Source organism: Callithrix jacchus, chromosome 3 (genome assembly GCF_049354715.1).
Source record: "Callithrix jacchus isolate 240 chromosome 3, calJac240_pri, whole genome shotgun sequence".
Classification (NCBI taxonomy): domain Eukaryota; kingdom Metazoa; phylum Chordata; class Mammalia; order Primates; family Cebidae; genus Callithrix; species Callithrix jacchus.
Genome location: NC_133504.1, coordinates 79,613,692 through 79,633,937, shown reverse-complemented (window position 1 = coordinate 79,633,937; position 20,246 = coordinate 79,613,692). Strand labels below are relative to the sequence as shown.

Here is a 20,246-nt window from a genome sequence, read left to right as displayed (position 1 = left end):
CTGTACTTTCCAGCTCTGGAAATCACTAAATACCCACGAAGAAAATGTCAAGCTATTCCTTCATTACTGAAGCTCTTGGAGATTGTTGAAGTTGAAACTAGGAGCTTGGTTTATAGCAAATGCACTTGTTAAAGTGTTCATTTTACATTCCTGGTCTCAAGCACATACTCGGAGTTTGCTGCTTCACAGTCTTCTTCTGAATGTCCTCAGAAAAACTAAGGAATTCATTGCAGAAGAGAAGCTGAGTATGGGGTTTAAGAGAAAGTAAAACAAGGAGGAAGAGAGAGTTCCACAGTGTCTCTACAGAGGGAGGGGAGAAAACAAAACAGCCATAAATAATCCTTCATGGAAGGAAGATCTTAAGAACTACATTTGATTTGCAGTAAAGAAAAAAGGGTAAAATATGATACTCTCCTTTATAAGCATGGGGCTATTGTGTATTAAAGAGTTACATTCTCTACCTCAGCTTTTGCATGATTGGGAACATAAAGTTTGAATTACTGTTTAAATTATTGTATTACTATTTCTGTATTACTATCATACAGAAATAAAATAGACCTTCCTTATGAACACACAGTGACAATGGCATATCTGGTAGAAATACAGTGACCTAAAAGTCTCAGGTTTCTAATACACTGTCCAAGAGAGACTAATTATTTCTTAAGCAGTAAGAGTAATGGTAGTCTTAGCAGGGGTAGATGTTGTTTCAAGGCTTGGTCAATGAACCCACATTTATATTCCCTGAAAATGATTTTCATTTAGATGTGCCAGTTTGTGTGTGTGTGTGTTTTTAATTTACAAAAATGTGTAACATGTCAGGGAAGGGTTTTATGTCCTGTCCTGATGGAAACACTGGTATGCACTAAAATGAGTCTTTGTAGTATTACTAAATGAAATGAAATGAACTCTTGACATCAAATAGTTAAGCAGTGATATTGCAATTAATTAATTGATAATAGGACATTGTAAAATGTGTTTCTCCAGAATTTCTTCAGAATATTCTTTGGTTGATTTTTTCTAATTTGTGTATTATTTTCTAATATAGTTTCCATTGAGCATTTCTCCTTTCAAAGTCCAAATATTTAAAAAGAAATACGTATTTATAAACAATCTTTAAAAAGTTCCCTTGTTAGTCGTGAAATTAATTTTCTAGGATATAGTTATTAACCAGTATTTACATTCTTTCCATAAACATCCTGGATGATTAACAGAAAAAAATAGATTATAAATTGGTTTTTAGTTCTTATAAATTTCATAAGGTATAAGATTATATAGATGATCTTTATCTGTTTAGTATAAACTTTTAAAATACCATTTTAATATTTAACAAAGAACTAATGCTTATGGAAATATTACTGCATCATTGGTATTTTGGCATTATGGTCAGCTCCAACACTACTCCCTTTTCCTCACTTTCAAACGCTTCCTTCAGAGTAGCATAATACTCAACCTCTGGATCCTAAAGTACTCATCACCTAATACACAGACCAGTTTTACTCTCAGATTTTCATCTTATTATAAATTGCTGAAAATTCTAGATTTGTTGTTTTATGAGTTTTTGTATATTATTCAAGGACGCATGTTAATATGGTCATTAAAAAAACAAAGACTATAATTTAAAATTATGTTGTATCTGTCCCACAGTACCAAACTGTGCCTCAAGAGGTGGGAGCTCAATGAAAGTTTTTTAAATAGCCAAAGCATACTTTTAGCCAGCAACATGCTGGTTAGCATTTTTCTAAATCAATTCAGTTCCCCCCAAAAAACAGAGACTCATCAATATAAGAGGCTTATCCAAATGATAAATATGACAGGTCTGCAGAGAAAAACAACACACGAATTAACAATTTAAAAATCAATTATGAAGCCAAATACTCCCTTCTTGGTATTAAGGAGATCTATGTGATCACGGCAACAACAACAACAAAATCGGCTTGGTCCTAAAGATTTTGAAATCCCTGCAGCCAGAAGTTCATTTAGCAGTGCATGTACATGTCTCATGGGTGGCCTTGTACAATAAAAACACTGAATCAATTATTTCAGTTCTGTATAATTCAGCCCTACTTAGGAAGCTGCCACCTAAGTTTCCTTCCTGAACAAAAGTAATTTCTTCAACAGAAAAGAAGCATATTTCCATTTATTTTTTCTAAGTATTAGAAAAAAAGTACTGATGCAGCCAAATTGCTATCTATAACTTTTTTAATTATAAAAATATTTTATCTTCAAGTTGGAAATGTATCTTACAATTGGTCACTCACGTAATCCTTTTTCTTTTTGTCTTGATATTATAAGAACTGAATGTATAGTACTTATTAAAATTCCTCGTTTGTCAGCCCTAGAAAAGAAGTTAATTAATTTTAAATCTAATTTCTGAAATGGTAGAAAGGCAAAGAATAAGAAAGTAGAAGAAATAGAAGAATAAGAAAGTAATTATTTCAAAGGCTTAAATCCACAAGACAAAATCATACTTTAATGTGACTTGCTTCTGGCATATTAAAACCAAGGGACATCAAAATCATGACAGAAAAAAAGGTCACTAAAGAAATTGAGAAAATTGAAAATTTTATCTGACATTTTATCCATTTTCTGTTTGTTTTGGTGTTGATTTTGAGTTTTGGAGTTTTGGAATTTTGGGGGTTTTGTTTTTATTTTTGCTGTAGGTTGTAATGAAAGAAAAACACTTTCTGTTTTCTGATCAGTATTGAGGCAAGTGAGGGAAAATCAAGTACCTTCTTCACTAGGTGGCAGGAGAGAGGGGCAAGGGAAAGGGAAACTGCCACTTAATATGTAAAATACGCTGAACTAAACTAGCAGCGAACTTTCTAAACCCTGCATCAGGAAGCGCTTCATCAATAATAGAGACAAGTGAACAGAGCAAAATAGCACTGAGTAATGCAACAGCCCATGTAGGAATGAATGGCTAATGATGAACTCCAGCTTGCAAGTATTATTCATTCAGGGACAGTGGCACCTATGCATCTGTATGTAACTGAAAATTATTCTTACAGCTACACAGTATGCTAATTGATTAGTGTAAAGTAGTATATAAATAAATTAATATTTACCAGTTTCAAAATAAATTATCTTTTGATATAATATGACTACAGTGCTTACAAGTTGTGCACAAATGCCAACTTACAGAGCTTTTCTTAAACCAAAAAAAGTCAATTTTACATGTAAACACAGTTTAAGGGAGCTATCTCTTTTCTTCTAGACCATTTTTTGCTTTAACAAGTGAAAAAATGTTTGTAGTCTACCCATCGGACAAAGGGCTAGTATTCAGAATCTACAAAGAACTAAAGCAGATTTACAAGAAAAAAAAAAAACATTCAAACGTGGGAAAAGATATGAACAGACACTTTTCAAAAGAAGACATATATAGACATATATGAGGCCAATAAACATGAAAAAATGCTCATCATCACTGATCATTAGAAAAATGCAAATCAAAACCACATTGAGATACCACCTCACACCAGTCAGAATGGCCATCATTAAAAAATCTGGTGCGGGTGCGGTGGCTCATGCCTGTAATCCCAGCACTTTGGGAGGTCGAGGCGGGTGGATCACAAGGTCAAAAGATCGAGACCATCCTGGTCAACATGGTGAAACCCAGTCTCTACTAAAAATATGAAAATTAGCTGGGCACGGTGGTGCGTGCCTGTAATCCCAGCTACTCGGGAGGCTGAGGCAGGAGAATTGCCTGAACGCAGGAGGCGGAGGTTGTGGTAAGCTGAGATCGTGCCATTGCACTCCAGCCCAGGTAGCAAGAGCGAAACTCCGTCTCAAAAAAAAAAAAAAAAAAAAAATCTGGTGACAACAGATGCTGGAGAGGATGTAAAGATATAGGAACACTTTAGCACTGTTGGTGGGAGTGTAAATTAGTTCAACCATTGTGCAAGACAGTGTGGCAAGGATCTAGAAATAGAAATTCCATTTGACCCAGCAATCCCATTACTGGGTATATTCCCAAAGGATTATAAATCATTCTATTTTAAAGACACATGCACATGTATGTTCATTGTGTCACTGTTTACAATGTTAGCATAGACCTGGAACCAACCCAAGTGCCCATAGACGACAGACTGGACAAGGAAAATGTAGCACATATACACTATGGAATACTATGCAGTCAGAAAAAATGATGAGTTCCTTTGTAGGGACATGGATGAATCTGGAAACCATCATTCTCAGCAAACTGACACAAGAACAGAAAATGAAACACCACATGTTCTCACTCATAGGCGGGTGTTGAACAATGAGAACACATGAACACAGGGAGTGAAGCATCATACACTGGGGTCTGTTGGGGAGGGCTAGAGGAGGGACAGCAGGTGGGGGGAGGTTGGGGAGGGATAACATGGGGATAAATGCAAGATATAGGTGATGGGGGATGGAGGCAGCAAACCACCTTGCTATGTATTTATCTATGCAACAATACTGCATGATCTGCACATGTACATCAGAACCTAAAGTTCAATTAAAAAAAAGGAAAAATAAAAATAAAATAAATCATCCTCCTTTTATGAATGAAAAGACAAAGTGCACTACTTAATGAAATGAATTATTTCAAAAAAACAAATGAAAATAAGTTTTCTCTTTTATTAAATTCATACATATATAATTATATTTATAAATAAACATACAAAAGTGATTGTTGTACCTCTCCTTCTCAGGTATCAGCTCATAAAAAGCCTAACAATATTGGCTTGGGCAATCAAAGCCACGCACTGTTATAAACCAGGTATCGGCCAACATTTCCTTCTGCAGCACCTATCACATTCTAACATAATATTGGACTTATGTGTTTATTGTGTATTTCTCTTCTTAGAGGATAATCCTCTAAAGGTCAGGTTTCTTACTTATATTTATTGAGAAGATGGCACTATCATCTCCTCAAACCGTCCCTGTTTTATAAATATTTGTTGAAGAAATATTTTTTAAAATGTATAAGAAACTTTGAAGGTTATTTTATAAATATATCTACCATGACTAGCAGAAGTTCTTATGTAGTCTAGTGTATTAATCAGTTTTCATACTTTATAAAGATATTAATCAAGACTGAGTAATTTATAAAGAAAGGAGGTTTAATTTCCTCATAATTTCCCATGGCTAGAAGGACTCAAGAAACCTGCAATCATTGCAGAAGGTGAGGGAAAAGCAAGTACCTTCTGCACTAGGTGGCAGGAGGGAGGGGCCAGTGCAGGGGAAACTGCTGCTTATAAACCATCAGATCTCATGAGAATTTCCTCAATATCATGAAAACAGCATGGGGGAAATTGACCCCATGATTCAATCACTTCCCAGCAGGTCTTTTTTTGATAAGTGGGATTACAATTCGAGATGAGGTTTGGTTGGGACAAAGAGCCAGACCATGTCATCTAGTTACTTTCTGACTCAATGCTGCTAAAACAGTAAAAATATTAATAATTTCAAATTGCTCCTGTCAGCCTTAATTTTTACCTTGTCAAAGAGTAGCTTTTGTGTAGTGCCCCCTAGAAATTATACACAGAAAATGACAAAACCATGAAAAAAAGTATTTATTGAAAAATATGTTACATAACAATTAATACTTCTCCTGCATTGTGGATCTGCCATACAAGCTGGGAAGCCCTATGTTAGTATCTAACACACAGATTCAGCATCAGGCACCTTTCCTAAGGTTTTTAAGTTGGCTCCCACATGTCTAATAAAGCTGAAATTGGGGAGTTATTTGTATTCATAGTTATAACAGTAAATGGTCACTTTCTTTCCAAGGTGCATACCCATGACATTCTATGCTGCTGTATTTTTTATTTTCATTATTATGGGCACAGAGTAGGTGAATTTATATGGGGATACATGTGATTTTTTAATGAAGAAATACCATGTGTAATAATCACATTTGGATAATTGGGGATATTCATTATCACAAGCATTTTGTCATTTCTTTCTGTTAAGAATATTCCAATTCCACTCTTTTTGTTATTTAAAAACATCTAATAAATTATTGTTGACTATAGTCACCCTGTTTGCTATCAAATATTGTGCCTTATTCATTGTAACTATATATTCATACAAATTAATCATCCCCTCTTACCCCACCCCCATACGCTTCCCAGACTCTGATAACCATAATTCTACTCTCTATCTCCATGAGTTCAACTGTGCATCAGAAAGATAAATAACTTATGATATAAATAGGCTTTAATCTGACAACTTAATAAATTAAAGGATATACCAAAAATTTCTGGGTTCTATTTGGTAAAGAAACGAAAATAATACGTCTTTACATGTTAGGTGCCATCCATCTACTCAGTGTCTTAGATCCAAATATGGCAGGTAAACAAAATAAACAACAAACTTGATTTGAGGATAATTGGCCTGAAAAGCAATTTTGTTTCTAAAAACTATATAACTACATTTTCTTCTAAAAAAAACCTAAATATAGTTATATTTAAGGCAATTATTTTATTTAAAAATACAAATATGGTCACTCAATATCTTAGTCCATTTGGACCACTATAACAAAATGTCTTAGACTGGGTAATTTTTAAACAACAAACATTTATTTCTCACAGCTCTGGAGGCTGTAAAGTCCAAGATTAAGATGCCAGCAGATTTGGTGTCTGGTAAGAAGGTATGTTCTGCTCCATAAATGGTGCCTTCTTGCTGTGTCTTCACAAGGCAGAAGGGGCAAGGCATCACTCTGGAGCTCTACCTTCACAAGCTAAACATTTCCCAAAGGTGTCACTCTTAATATGATCGTTTTGGGGATTAAGTGTTAACACATAAATTTGCAGAGGGACACAAACTTTCAGACCCATAGCACTAAAGGATTATAAAGTTTTGTATGTTTCTTACCTCACAAAAACTTTAAAGATAAATCAATAAACAAGATGTCAAGTTAATATGAAATTGTATATGTCAAAATGTATTAATAAGAAAATGATTCAGATGCATATTCCAATAATCCAAGAGGCTTTATAGTCATGAATTTTTTAACTGTGTGCACAAACATATATCAATTGTAGTTCTATAATATGCTTTCATTTTCCTGTAAAATAAATTACACACACTATATCTTAAAATATGACCCTTAAGAGCAAAGTTTGACAAGAGACTTGTTTTTCATCCTTTATACAAAGTTTAACTTCAACCTGAAATGATATTTACATCCAGCAATGTAATCAATTCTATCAAGTTCTACTATACTGGAAATAGTTTCATTGAAATGTGCTAGTATAAATGGATTTCAAGATGTTTATTAAATATCTCATAAGCTTCATGCCACTACTAGAATATAGTAATAGACTTAAAATATTTAAGAGCTGTGAGTCTACATAACATGAGTAAAATATTGGCAATTATGGTAAAATCTCACTGAGTTACACATTGCTAATTCAGAATTTCCAACAAAAACTCACTGTATGATGCCCAGATGTTCTGGCTTTTGACCAGTTTAATGGAAAAATATTTTTTAAAGAACAAACAACTTATATGTACAGAATTCTTGACTTTATTACGACTACATATTCCCTACCAAAAAACTGTTAACACAGTTGTTTAGATCATATGAAGCACTATTAACATCTCCATTACTGTAGAAGTTGAATTGGGTTTGTTTTATACAAACTTAACATCTAATTTAGTAATAAAGCATTTTTTCTTCTATTTTAAATAAACAGGTTACATGTACAGATGTGTTATATGAATACATCGAACCCAGATAGGGAGCAAAATACCCAATAGATAGTTTTTCAACCCTTACCTTCCTCCTTCTCTCCCAACTCTAGTAATTCACAGTATCTATTGTTCCTATGTTTATATCCATCTGTGCTCAAGGTTTAGCTCCTGCTTGTAAGAATATGTGGTATTTGGTTTTATGTTCCTGAATTAGGTCATGTAGGATTATGACATTCAGCTTCATCTGAGTTTAATTCTAATTTTAAAAACTTTAATTTTAAAGTTTTTTTTTTAAATTTCTGCCTTAATTTCAATATTCACCCAGGAGTTATCAGGAGCAGGGGTTTTTTTTAATTAACATGTATTTGTGTCATTTTGAGAGATGGTCTTCATATTGATTTTTATTTTTAATACATTGTGGTCCAAAGGTGCTCTTGGTATAATTTCATTTTTTAAAAATTCATTTAGTCTTGCATTATAACTGAACATGTGGTTGATCTTAGAATATGTTCCATGCACAGATGAGAAAAATGTATATTCTGTGATTGTTGGGTGGAGTGTTCTGTAGGTATCTATTAGATCCAATTGGTCAAGTGTAGTGTTTAAGTCGGAGTTTCTTTTTAGTCTTCTGCACTGATGATCCATCTAATACTGTCAGCAGGTGTTGAAGTCTCCCACTATTATTATCTTGTTGTCTAAATCGCTTCATAGGTCAAGAAGAACTTGTTTTATGATTGTGGGTATGCTAATGTTGGGTACATGTATTTTAAATCTTTTTGTTGAATTGTGCCCTTTATAATTATGTAATGGCCTTCTTTGCTCTTCTTAGTTTGTATTGGCTTAAAATCTGTTTTACCTGATATAAGAATAGCTACTCCTGCTCTTTTGTTTTCTATTTTTATGGTATACCTTTCTCCTTCCCTTTACTGTTAACCTGTCTGTGGATGTTGTTACATGTGAGAAAGTCTCTTGAAGACAGCGTATGGTTGGGTCTAGTCTTTTTATCCAACTTGGCATACCATGCCTTTAAACTGGGACATTTAACCCATGTCATTCAGGGTTAGTATTGAAATGTGGGATTTTAATCCTTTCCTCGTGTTGTTATGTAGACTTGATTGTGTAATTGCTTTATAGTGCCTATGGAATATGCGCTTAGGTGTGTTTCTGTCATAGCAGGTATTATTCTTTCAATTCCATGTTTAGTAGTTAGTTCCTAAGGACCTATCTTTTGTAAGGCTCATCTTAAAAGAAATTCTGTGTTTCCTTGTCTGAGAATAACTTTATTTCTCCTTCACTTACTAAGTTTTGTTTGGTGAGATACAAAATTCTTGGCTGGAATTTTTTTTCTTTAAGAAAGCTAAAAATAGGCTCTCAATCTCTCTGGTTTGTAATATTTCTGCTGAGAGGTCTGCTGCTAACATGATGGGATTCCCTCTATACATGACTTGACCTTTCTCTCCAGTTGCCTTTAAATTTTATTTTTATTCCTCGCAGAATACTATGTAGCCATAAAAGGAAATGAGATGGTCCTTTGCAAGGACATGAACGGAGCTGGAGGCCATTATGCTTAGCACACTAAAACAGAAACAGAAAACCGAATATCACATGTTCTCCCTGATAAATGGGAGCTAAATGATGAAAATGCATAGACACATGAGGGGAAAAACACACACACTAGGGATTTTCAGAGGGCAGGGGTGGGATTAGGGAAAGAATCAGGAAGAATAGTTAATGGATACTTGGCTTAATATCTAGGTGATGGGGTGACCTGTCCAGCAAACCACCATGGCACACGTTTACCTGTGTAATAAACCTGCACATCCTTTACATGTGTACGCCTGAACTTAATAGATGGAAATTTTTTAAAAATTACTTTTTTATGTTGAGCTTTGTGAATCTGATGACTGTGTGCTTGAGCATGGTCATCTTGCTTAGTATCTAGCCAGGGTTCTCTGTATTTCTCAAATTTGCATGTCAACATATTTACCATATTTAGGGAAATTTTTCTGAACTATATCCATAAATATATTTCCTGAGTTATTTATTCTCTATTCTCTCCCAAGAATGCCAATGAATCATACATTTTATCTGTTTACATAGTCCCACATTTCTCAAAGGTTTGTTCATTTTTCTTAATTCTCTTTTTAAAAAAAAAAAAATTCTGACTTACTTGATTCAAACATCTAGTGTTCAAGTTCTGAGATCCTTTCCCCAGCGTAGCCTTTTCTGCTGTTAATATTTTCCATTGCATCATTAAATTCTTGTAGTGAACTTTTCAGCCCTAGACGTTCACTTTGATTCTTTCTAAAAATGACTATTTTGTCTTTCAACTCTTGGATTATTTTACTGGATTCCTTGGATTGGTTTTCACCTTCCTCCTGAATCTCAATGAGCTTCCTCATCATTCAGATCCTGAATTCTACGTCTGTCATTTCAGTCGTTGTGACCGGTTAAGAGCCATTTCTGGGGAGCTAGTGGGCTCATTTGCTGTTTTTTTTTTTTTTTGAGATGGAGTCTCACACTGTCACCCAGGCTGTAGTGCAGTGGCACTATCTTTGCTCGCTGCAATCTCCACCTCCTTCATTCAAGCAATTCTCCTGCCTCAGCCTCCTGAGTAGCTGGGACTAAAGGCGGGCGCCACCACGCCGAGCTATTTTTTTTTTTTGTATTTTTAGTAGAGACAGGGTTTCACCATGTTGTCCAGCATGGTCTCGATCTCCTGACCTCATGATCCATCCGCCTTGGTCTCCCTAAGCGTTGGGATTACAGGCGTGAGCCACTGCACCTGGGCCACTTTGGCTTTTTGAATTGTCAGAGTTCTTGGGTTGATTTTTTCTCATATAGGAGGGTTCGTGTTCCTTTAAGTAAGATGTAAGCTGAGAATAGAAAATTGGCTTCATTTCTGCGTGTTTTCAGATGGCCCAGGAACTGTGCAGGGTCTTGTTGGCTGATTCTTGCCATTTGCTTCATAGTGAGAGATATTAGCAATGTATTTTGGTTGTAGTAGTTTGTGCTACAATACAGTAGATGATGCTTAAGAGTCATGGACAGTCGATCACCTTTTATTAAGCCACGTGACTTTTTTGTATTTCCTAGCATTTGCATTCATGCTCTGCAGTGCAGTGGAAAGAGAGGAGATCCCCTTACCAAGTCAGCTCCTGGGCATTGAGGGAGCCCCTCCAATCACTTGCACTATACATTCATTTATTTTGTCAAGTGTTTGGGCCATGGTGCTTCCTCAGGCAGAGGCACTTTCAGGGCCAGCCCTGAGAGGAAGGCATGCTCCACTCCCGTAGCAGACCACACAAGCCTGAGACTCAACTTTTCCAGTGCTCTTACAGTGCTGGCTCATTTTCTGCTCAATTGCTGTTCACGAACCTCAGCTTGGCAATTGCAAGCTACCACCACAGCCTTGGGGGGAGCTCAAACTTTTTGTTGCCTCCCCAGCTTGGGGGCAGCAGGAGTAGGGACCACTGAGGAGGCAATGTCAGAATATTTGTCAGTTTCTTCTGGGGTCTCCAGCCTAGAGGAACATGGGAATCATGGCTAATTGAATTAATCAACCAAGGGTCCAGAGACTGCTCTATGGGCCCAAGCCAGAGCTCTGCTTGGTGAAGAGTGAGGGCACAGGGGCTCACAAAAACACAGTCTGGTCTCCTCTCCTTAGGGTAGCTGCAGTGTGCTGGAGGTGCAAGCAAAACAATCAGCTCTTTGTTCCTTCCCTAGACTTAGAGGATACAGAGCCTGTAGTGCAGCTGTGGCAGTGACAGAGTGTTTGTTAGTTGTCTCTGGGAGCTCCACCCAGCTGCACTGGGGCCCAAGCCGGAAGGCCTTGCCTCATGAAGAGAAGCAGGGGCAGGGACTCAGGATTCATGTGGAAAACAGTCTGGCCACCTTTCTGTATGGCAACTGCAGTATGCTGGAGACCTGTGACAGTTCAAGGGCTCTTTGCTCTCTTCCCAGCCTGAGGGCAGTAGCAGCAGAGGCCAGGTGGCAGGGGCCACTTGGATGTAGAGCACCATCCAAGAGAAATGCAGAGCTGCCACCAGCAAGAGTACTTAGGCAGAGGTAGAGTAGCTGCAGTGGGGTCTCAGGCCAGTGGGCCTTTCCTGGTGTGCAGCAGAGGTGAGGCATTTAGTCCATCTACTTCTCACGCCACAAATGCAGCCTCTATCCTAGGGGCCTGTGAGAGAGCCTGACCTCTCTTGTTGGCAGGGTTACCATAGCAGCTGCTCAGGTGCCCAGGGATCCAAGAACCATGGGGCCCCACCTCAGCTTAAGCAGTGGGTTTGCCCAAGCTCCAGGCAGATGTCTGTGTCCATCTAGAGGTCAAGGGCATGAAGGAGGATCTCCTGTGTCCAGGATTGCAAAGATCTGTGGCAGAAGTGTGGATTCCCATGAGCTCTCACTCACCCCTTCCCCACAGTAGGGAGTCTTCTCTAGTTCTGCGCCAATCCTGGTTGGGCAGCTGTCCCACCTTGCTCCTTTCTGCACTCCATGGGTTTCTGTTGCTCCCTTCATGAATCCCAACATGGCCTCCTGAACAATCCACTGGAAGATCTGTTTCCTCTCTATGAGAGTGGTGCACACTAGCTGCTTATAAGCTAGCTATATTGGCACATTTTTCCAATAACAAAGAATTTTAATGGAACAGTTTATATAATTCTAAGAGAGCTAAGACTCATCACTGAACCCCTAAAGTCATCTGCTTTCAATAAGTGTTGAAAATTAGTATCTTTATGATTCATAGAAGAATTAATGTTGAGATCATTTTAGTATTCAATGAATTTATAGCCTAGGAATAAACTTACACTCTCCTCTTGCATTATACTAGGTGTTTTGTTAAATTGCTGCTATAACAAATTACCACAAACTTAGCGGTTTAACACAATACAAATTTATTTTCTTGTAGCTCTGGAGTTCAGAATATCAAAATGAGTCTTACAGGACTACGATGAAAGTGTTGGTAAGGTTGGTTCCTTCTGTAGGCTCCAGGGGAAAAGCTGTCCCTTGACTTTTCTAGCTTTCTTATCACCTAGGCTCCTGTGTTTTTTGAAGTCAGCAGTTGCATCACTCCAGCCTCTGCTACCATACTTCTTCTCACTCTCCTGTCTTCCTCCTCCCCTTGTAAGGAATCTTGTAATGACTTTGGAACTATTGAAATAATCCAGCATAACCTCCCCATCTCAAAATGCTTAATTTATTCACATCTGCAAAATGCCCTTTGCCACCTAAGGTAACATAATCTCAAATTCTGATAATAGAGGCATGGTATTTTGGGAAGGAAGGCTATCATTCTGCATACCATATAGATAAAAGTGAATTTTATTTTACTTTTGATAAGAGCATCATATTTTTTTTAAAAAAAGGATTAATCTCTTTAATTATTCTATTAAACATACTGTCATATTTCAAATTATTTTTACTATCTTGACTGTATTTTTTCAGTTTTTTTCTTCTGATTATTTCAGTAAATATGTAACAGATATTCCATTGATAGCAAAGATAGTAGCTATTTTAAGTTAATATATGACTTCAAACATTTTAACTGTGTACCATTTTTATTGTGTTTTAATAACAATGTATCAATTTTTGTAAATTACTACTTTTTTCAAGGGAAGAAACCTTAGTTAACTCACCTCAGATTTTTCTTATTGTTTGCAGCCAAATCACAACTTAGCCTCCATTTCAGATGCCCTCTTCTTAACATTGGAACCCCACCTTTAATAGCATAAAAAATGAAGAGTTACTTTTAACTATTAAAACGTCACAGAAAATTCAGTTTGGTTAAAGGCATTCTATGCATTGCATCATGATTCTTTTAAAACTTAACCAAAAAATTAAATGTAGAATTTGGAGACGTGTTTTTCAATTCAGATATATGATGATGTAATGAACATTTTCCTGTTAGAGCTGCAAACATAAAATATAAAAGAGAATGTATCTTTTATTTCAGGAGAAGGAAAAAGCAAAATGGTTGATCACTAAGCACAGTTTTTATAGATAAGACATTTAACATGTTGAGATTTTTATCACTATCCTTAAAAGAAATGGAATCTACCTCCTCTATTAATCCCTTGACTCTATCTCATTCAAGCATTTTACATGAAAGCGTACACAAGGGACAGAGCTATCAAATTAAGGTGTTTTACTGTTCTTCATGGTTCACTGCTTGGAAGGCAATATTATTGTTTCTATTAGGGAGGAGGAAAACCAAATAAGAAGAAGTTGTTCTACTTATCGTTGATGCTAAGACTATTTGGGATAATTTAGATTTCTCCAATTCACATTGCTGGAGTCGAATAGTCCTCTGGCAAATTAAGCAATTAATTCCAAAATGAAATCTAGAATTTGCACACACCCTTCCCAAAATGACACTTACCTCCCACTCAAACAATTATCTGTGAGTGGTGTAAAACTGTGCCTAGCTTAATATCAACAGTTCATTTTAAAGAAAACTTTATTTTTCCATTGGCAACAAGTTTAAAATCTATTATCTCTGAGATAAGATTCCTACAATTTTAAGAACTTTGTCCCGCATTAACAGAAGCATGTATTTAGCACAACTGATATGTGTAAGATATAACTGATACTTCAAATGCATTTTAATAATCAATTTCCTTTAACTTTTCTTACTTCCCCCAAAGGAAGACAAGGCATTTATTTTCCTCATGTTATATATAAGGAAAATAAGCTGGAAGAGATTAAGACTAGAATTAATTTGCATAATATCACACAATAAGGGGGAGACTCACCTCTCAAATGCTGATATTCTGTCTGTGTTCTAGTCATTGTATCACAGTAGTCTCTGGGAAATGTAATATTAGTGTCAGTATTTAATGATATACAATATGTAAAATGGAATGCAGATAATTGAATGGTGGTTATCAAGGGCTGGTGGGGGCTCAGAATGGGGAGATGTCATTCAAATGATGCGAATTTTCATTTAGGAGAAATAAGTTTTTGGGGTCTGCTATACAGCAGGATGCCTATAGTTAATAATGACACATTACATAATTGATTGCTAAGAATAGATTTTAAATGTTCTCAACACAGGCAAAAAAAAAAAAAAGTACCTGAGGTGATAAATATGTTAATTAGTTTGATTTAGTCATTCCATAATATATACATAGGATGAAACATTTCATTGTACACCATAAATCTATACAATTTTTGTTTTTCAACTTAGATAAAATAAAAATAAAAAACAAAGAAACATGTATAAACACATAGCCTATCATGAGGAAGTAAAGTGAAAAAGCAAAGTCACTGAAAACAGATCGCCTCACCTTAAATCCCCACCGGCCCAATTACAAGCTATTTCATCATGTGAGAAATGATTTTAATGCTACCTATTCCACAGGGCTTTTTGAAGAATAAATGAGTTATTATGTTGTAAAGTAATTTTCTGTGAGAGCTCTATCAGTGTTAATGAATGTAAAAATCTTTTATTGTCTGTACATGGAAGACACTCAATAAATATTAGCTGCATAAACTCTCCAACATGGAGTGTTAATTCAGATGATGCATTAATATATTTGTCATGTAGAAAACATTCTAGAAATGCAAGGAGTGAGAGAATAGTAGAAATTTTGAAAAAGCAAACATCTGAGTTCCTTTGTAAAATTCTGTGAATCACTGCTTTGTAGAAGTCATACAGATATTCTCTCCTAAACCAAGTATGTTCTTTTCCCATAAACTCCCATTCCATATGTGGCAAATCTGTATCCAACTTGCAATTTAATGGAGTGGCTAAATGTGCATGCTACCATAAGCCTCAGTAGATAAGAAGAGAGTTATAGCTATAATTATATATTTGTGAATTCCTGTTGTAGCAATTTCAATACTACAACAGTATGCTTTAGTATTTACATGAATTTACATGATTTTTTTCTAAATCTTATTTACTGACATATGGATAATGTGACTTCATCGCAAAGATTTTCCTAAAATATTCAGTTTTGTACTTCACATCACTTCCAAGTTTGCAGACTATGTATTCTATCCTGTTGAAAATCAATTCTCCATATTTGCTTTGGTGTTCATAGAGAATGAAATTCACAGAGAAAAAATTAAGTCTAAACCAAGATAAATTAGATGCATCTTTTCCTCTAGGCAGTGGAGCAAATGCAGACTGTAATTTATTCACAGGGCATCTTTAGAAACAATTACCATTTGTAAATATGTCATAATCTAAGAAAAGGTGGATCCACGATAGTATTTTACATCTTTAATGCTATCGTATATGTGCACAAATTTATGAACTGGATACACTGTGTTCTCTTCTAGATTCACAGTTTTATATATGCTGCAAATTTATTTCTTTCAATACGAACTAGAAAATGATTAGACTAGGCCAACAAAATATGATTATCTACTGTGAACCAACTGCAGTACCCCATTATCATGTTGGCACATTAAACAGAGGTTAGAAATTTTTCAAATTATCTTATTACTTTGTTGAAAAAAGAAAATTAATATCTAAGCTGATATAAAATGAAAAGATACCTATAAATTATTGACAATGGAAGATCTCTGTGTAAATTTGCAAATCTACATTATGTATAAAGCAGAATGGTTTCTATTTTCAAAAATAATTTTTGATAGATGATCAAAGTAATTTTCTTGTTTTCTTTTTTGGTATTTTTTTTCACCACTATTCTTGTAATTTTCCATTGTTCATAGTTTTGTTGATTTATTACATAGATATATCTCTTTTTAAATAAATATAATAAAGAGTAAATGTTATATAATAAATTCTATATACTTAAACATTAAACCTTGACAAATGCAACAGACATACATTCCTTTAAAATCACCACCAAATTCTAGACACAGAAATCTCCTCCAAGAAGTTCGGCTTTCTATTCCTCATGCCATTTATTCCCAGACAACCATGAACTAGTTTTTCACTCTAGATCAATTTTCATTTCTAAAATTTTACATAAAGTTTATACAACATAATTTATTTTTATTTGATGTCTTCAACTTCAATTTTACATGATTTTAAGATCCATTATCATAGATGGCCTATGTATGAGTAGTTTATTCCATTTTATTGCTGAGAGGTATTTCATTGTATGGATATATCGCAATACATCACAATAGTTTTAGCTATTTACCAGCTGAGGAACATTTGGGTTGTTCCCACTTTTGACTATTGTTTAAAAAAAAAGCTGCTGTGAACATTTGTAAACAAATAGTTGTGTAGACATATTTTTTTTTAGGGGTAAATGTCTTTGAGTAGAATAGTGTCTACAGATTTGTCACATATGGGTTATATGGTAGGTATATGTTTACTTTTATTAGAAACTGTTAAACTGTTTCATTTGGTTGGACCATTTATATCATCATTCATAATGTAGTAGATTTTTAAATTTCTACATTTTCGCTACCTTTGACTTTAATCACTTTTTAATTTTTGCCACTATATTATGTATGTATCTAATTGTGACTTATTTTGAATTTCCATGATGATTAATAATTTGACCATTTTCATCATTTATAAAGTATATTTTCCTTTAGAAAGTGTATTTTCAAATCCTTTGCTCATTTTATTGGATTTGTCTTATTTTTAAGTTGTGAAAGTTTTGTATTTTTTTCATATGTTTTTTGGCCTCATGTATGTCTTCTTTTGTAAAGTGTCTGTTCATATCCTTCGCCCACTTTTGAATGGGCTTGTTTGTTTGTTTTTCTTGTAAATCTGTTTCAGTTTGTTGTAGATTCTGGATATCAGCCCTTTGTCAGATGGGTAAACTGCAAAAAAATTTTTCATTCTGTTGGTTGCTGATTCACTCTAGTGACTGTTTCTTTTACTGTGCAGACACTGTGGAGTTTGATTAGGTCCCATTTGTCTATTTTGGCTTTTGTTGCCAATGCTTTTGGTGTTTTGGTCATGAAGTCCTTGCCTATGCCTATGTCCTGAATGGTGTTGCCTAGATTCCCTTCTAGGGTATTAATGGTGTTGGGTCTTACATTTAAGTCTTTAATCCATCTGGAGTTAATTTTAGTGTAAGGTGTCAGGAAGGGGTCCAGTTTCTGCTTTCTGCACATGGCTAGCCAGTTTTCTCAACACTATTTATTAAACAGGGAATCCTTTCTCTATTGCTTGTTATTGTCAGGTTTGTCAAAGATCAGATGGTTGTAGATGTGTGGTGCTGCCTCTGAGGCCTCCATTCTGTTCCATTGGTCTATATCTCTGTTTTAGTACCAGTACCATGCTGTTTGGATTACTGTAGCCTTGTAGTATAGTTTGAAGTCCAGTAGTTTGATGCCTCCAGCTTTGTTCTTTTTGCTTAGAATTCTAAGCAAAAAGACTTGGCTATGCGGGCTCTCTATTGGTTCCATACGAAGTTTAAGGTGTTTTTTTCCAGTACTGTGAAGAAAGTCATTGGTAGCTTTATGGGGATAGCGTTGAATCTGTAAATTACTTTGGGCAGTATGGCCATTTTCATGATATTGATTCTTCCTAACCATGAGCATGGAATGTTTCTCCATCTGTTTTTGTCCTTTCTTACTTCATTGAGTAGTGGTTTATAGTTCTCCTTGAAGAGGTCCTTTACATTCCTTGTTAGTTGTATTCCTAGGTATTTTATTCTCTTTGTGGCAATTGTGAATGACAGTTCATTCTTGATTTGGCTTTCTTTAATCTGTAATTGGTATATAGGAATGCTTGTCATTTTTGTATTGATTTTGTATCCTGAGATTTTGCCGAAGTTGCTTATCAGTTTCAGGAGGTTTGGGGCTGAGATGATGGGGTCTTCTAAATATACAATCATGTCATCTGCAAAACTGGTCATTAGAGAAATGCAAATCAAAACTACAGTGAGATATCCTCTCACACCAGTTAGAATAACAATCATTAAAACATCTGTAGACAACAGATGCTGGAGAGGATGTGGAGAAATAGGAACACGTTTACACTATTGGTGGGAGTGTAAATTAGTTCAATCATTGTGGATGACAGTGTGGCAATTCCTCAAGGATCTAGAAATAGAAATTCCATTTGACCCAGCAATCCCATTACTGGATATATATTCAAAGGATTATAAATTGTTCTACTATAAGGACACATGCACACGAATGTTCGTTGCAGCACTGTTTACAATAGCAAAGACCTGGAACCAACCAAAATGCCCATCAATGATAGATTGGACAGGGAAAATGTGGCACATATACACCATGGAATATATGCAGCTATAAAAAACGATGAGTTTGTGTCCTTTGTAGGGACATGGATGAACCTAGAAACCATCATTCTCAGCAAACTGACACAAGAACAGAAAATCAAACACCACATGTTCTCACTCATAGGCGGGTGTTGAACAATGAGAACACATGACACAGGGAGGGGAGCATCACACACTGGGGTCTGTCCAGGGGAGATAAGGGAGGGACAGTAGTGGGTAGAGAGTTGGAGAGAGATAGCATGGGGAGAAATGCCAGATATAGGTGATGGGGAGGAAGGCAGGAAATCACACTGCCATTTGTATACGTATGCAACAATCTTGCATGTTCTTCACATGTACCCCAAAACCTAAAATGCAATTTAAAAACATTTTGTATATATTCTCGATAACATCTAGTTGTCTATATGCATGTTGTTAATACTTGTTCTTATCTGTGGTTTGCTTTTTAATTTTGTTGGTGGTATCTGTCAAAGAGAAAAATGTTTCCTTTTTGGGAAAGTCCAGGTCAAGGCCATACAGATATTTTCTCACATTTTCTTCCAGGAGTTTTATAGCATTACTCTTTATATTTGGGCAAGTGATTTATTTTGACTTTGTTTTTGTAGATCAACTTGAAATAAGGTTGACATTTGTTATTTCCTTAAGAATATCCTACAGTTCCAGTAAAATTTGTTGAAGACTAGGCTTTCACATTAAATTGCCTATTGTCTTTATTGTAAATCAATTGACCATATATGTAGTATGGATCTAATTTTTGAATTTCTTTCTTGATCTATATCTATTCATATACATATATTTACATATGTTCTAATATGTATATCAAAAATATTTTATTGTCAGTATCAACAAAATGCAACAACAGAAAATTCCCAGTGTCCAACAATAGTAAGAGATTACCAAGCATCTTAAAAAAATGATTATATCTACAATTAGGAGACAAATCAATTAATAAAATGGAGCAAGAAATACTTGGATAAAACTGAAGACAGTGATGTTAAACATCTAATATAAATATGCTCCTCCTTAAGATAGGGATTGTAGAGGAAAACAATCATGAGGAAGTGGTAAATGAGATTTTTTTTTAAAAAGAAAGACCCAAAATTGAACTAGATATGGAATAACAATGTAATAAATGAAAAATATGCAAGATGGGATGAGCAACACATTAGGCAGTGCAAAAAAAAGATCCCTGAATTTGAAGATAAAATAATTGAAATTACCCATATTGAACCATTTACAAAAATAATTAACATAATATATGGAAATATGCTGATCTAGTGTTCATATAACTGTGGTCCAAGAATGCAGTTGGTGGAGAGGTGAGAGGAGTAAAAAGAAAATATTTAAACTTAATAGCTAAAAATTTTCCAAATTCAATGAATAATACAAGCC

General features: G+C 35.2%; 1 long non-coding RNA gene across 4 annotated transcripts in view; it reads right to left on the bottom strand.

Moving 5' to 3' along the window:
- The window catches only part of LOC108590926 (uncharacterized), an 80,969-nt gene that overhangs the window by 54,876 nt on the left and 5,847 nt on the right, over positions 1–20,246 (bottom strand). For all 4 annotated transcript variants that reach the window (XR_008480114.2, XR_004740712.3, XR_004740711.3 and 1 more), the window contains exons 3-4: positions 14,421–14,473; positions 13,305–13,386 (exon numbers count right to left, since the gene is read on the bottom strand). This is a non-coding gene — a long non-coding RNA (uncharacterized LOC108590926). The remainder of the gene's footprint in view (positions 1–13,304; positions 13,387–14,420; positions 14,474–20,246) is intronic.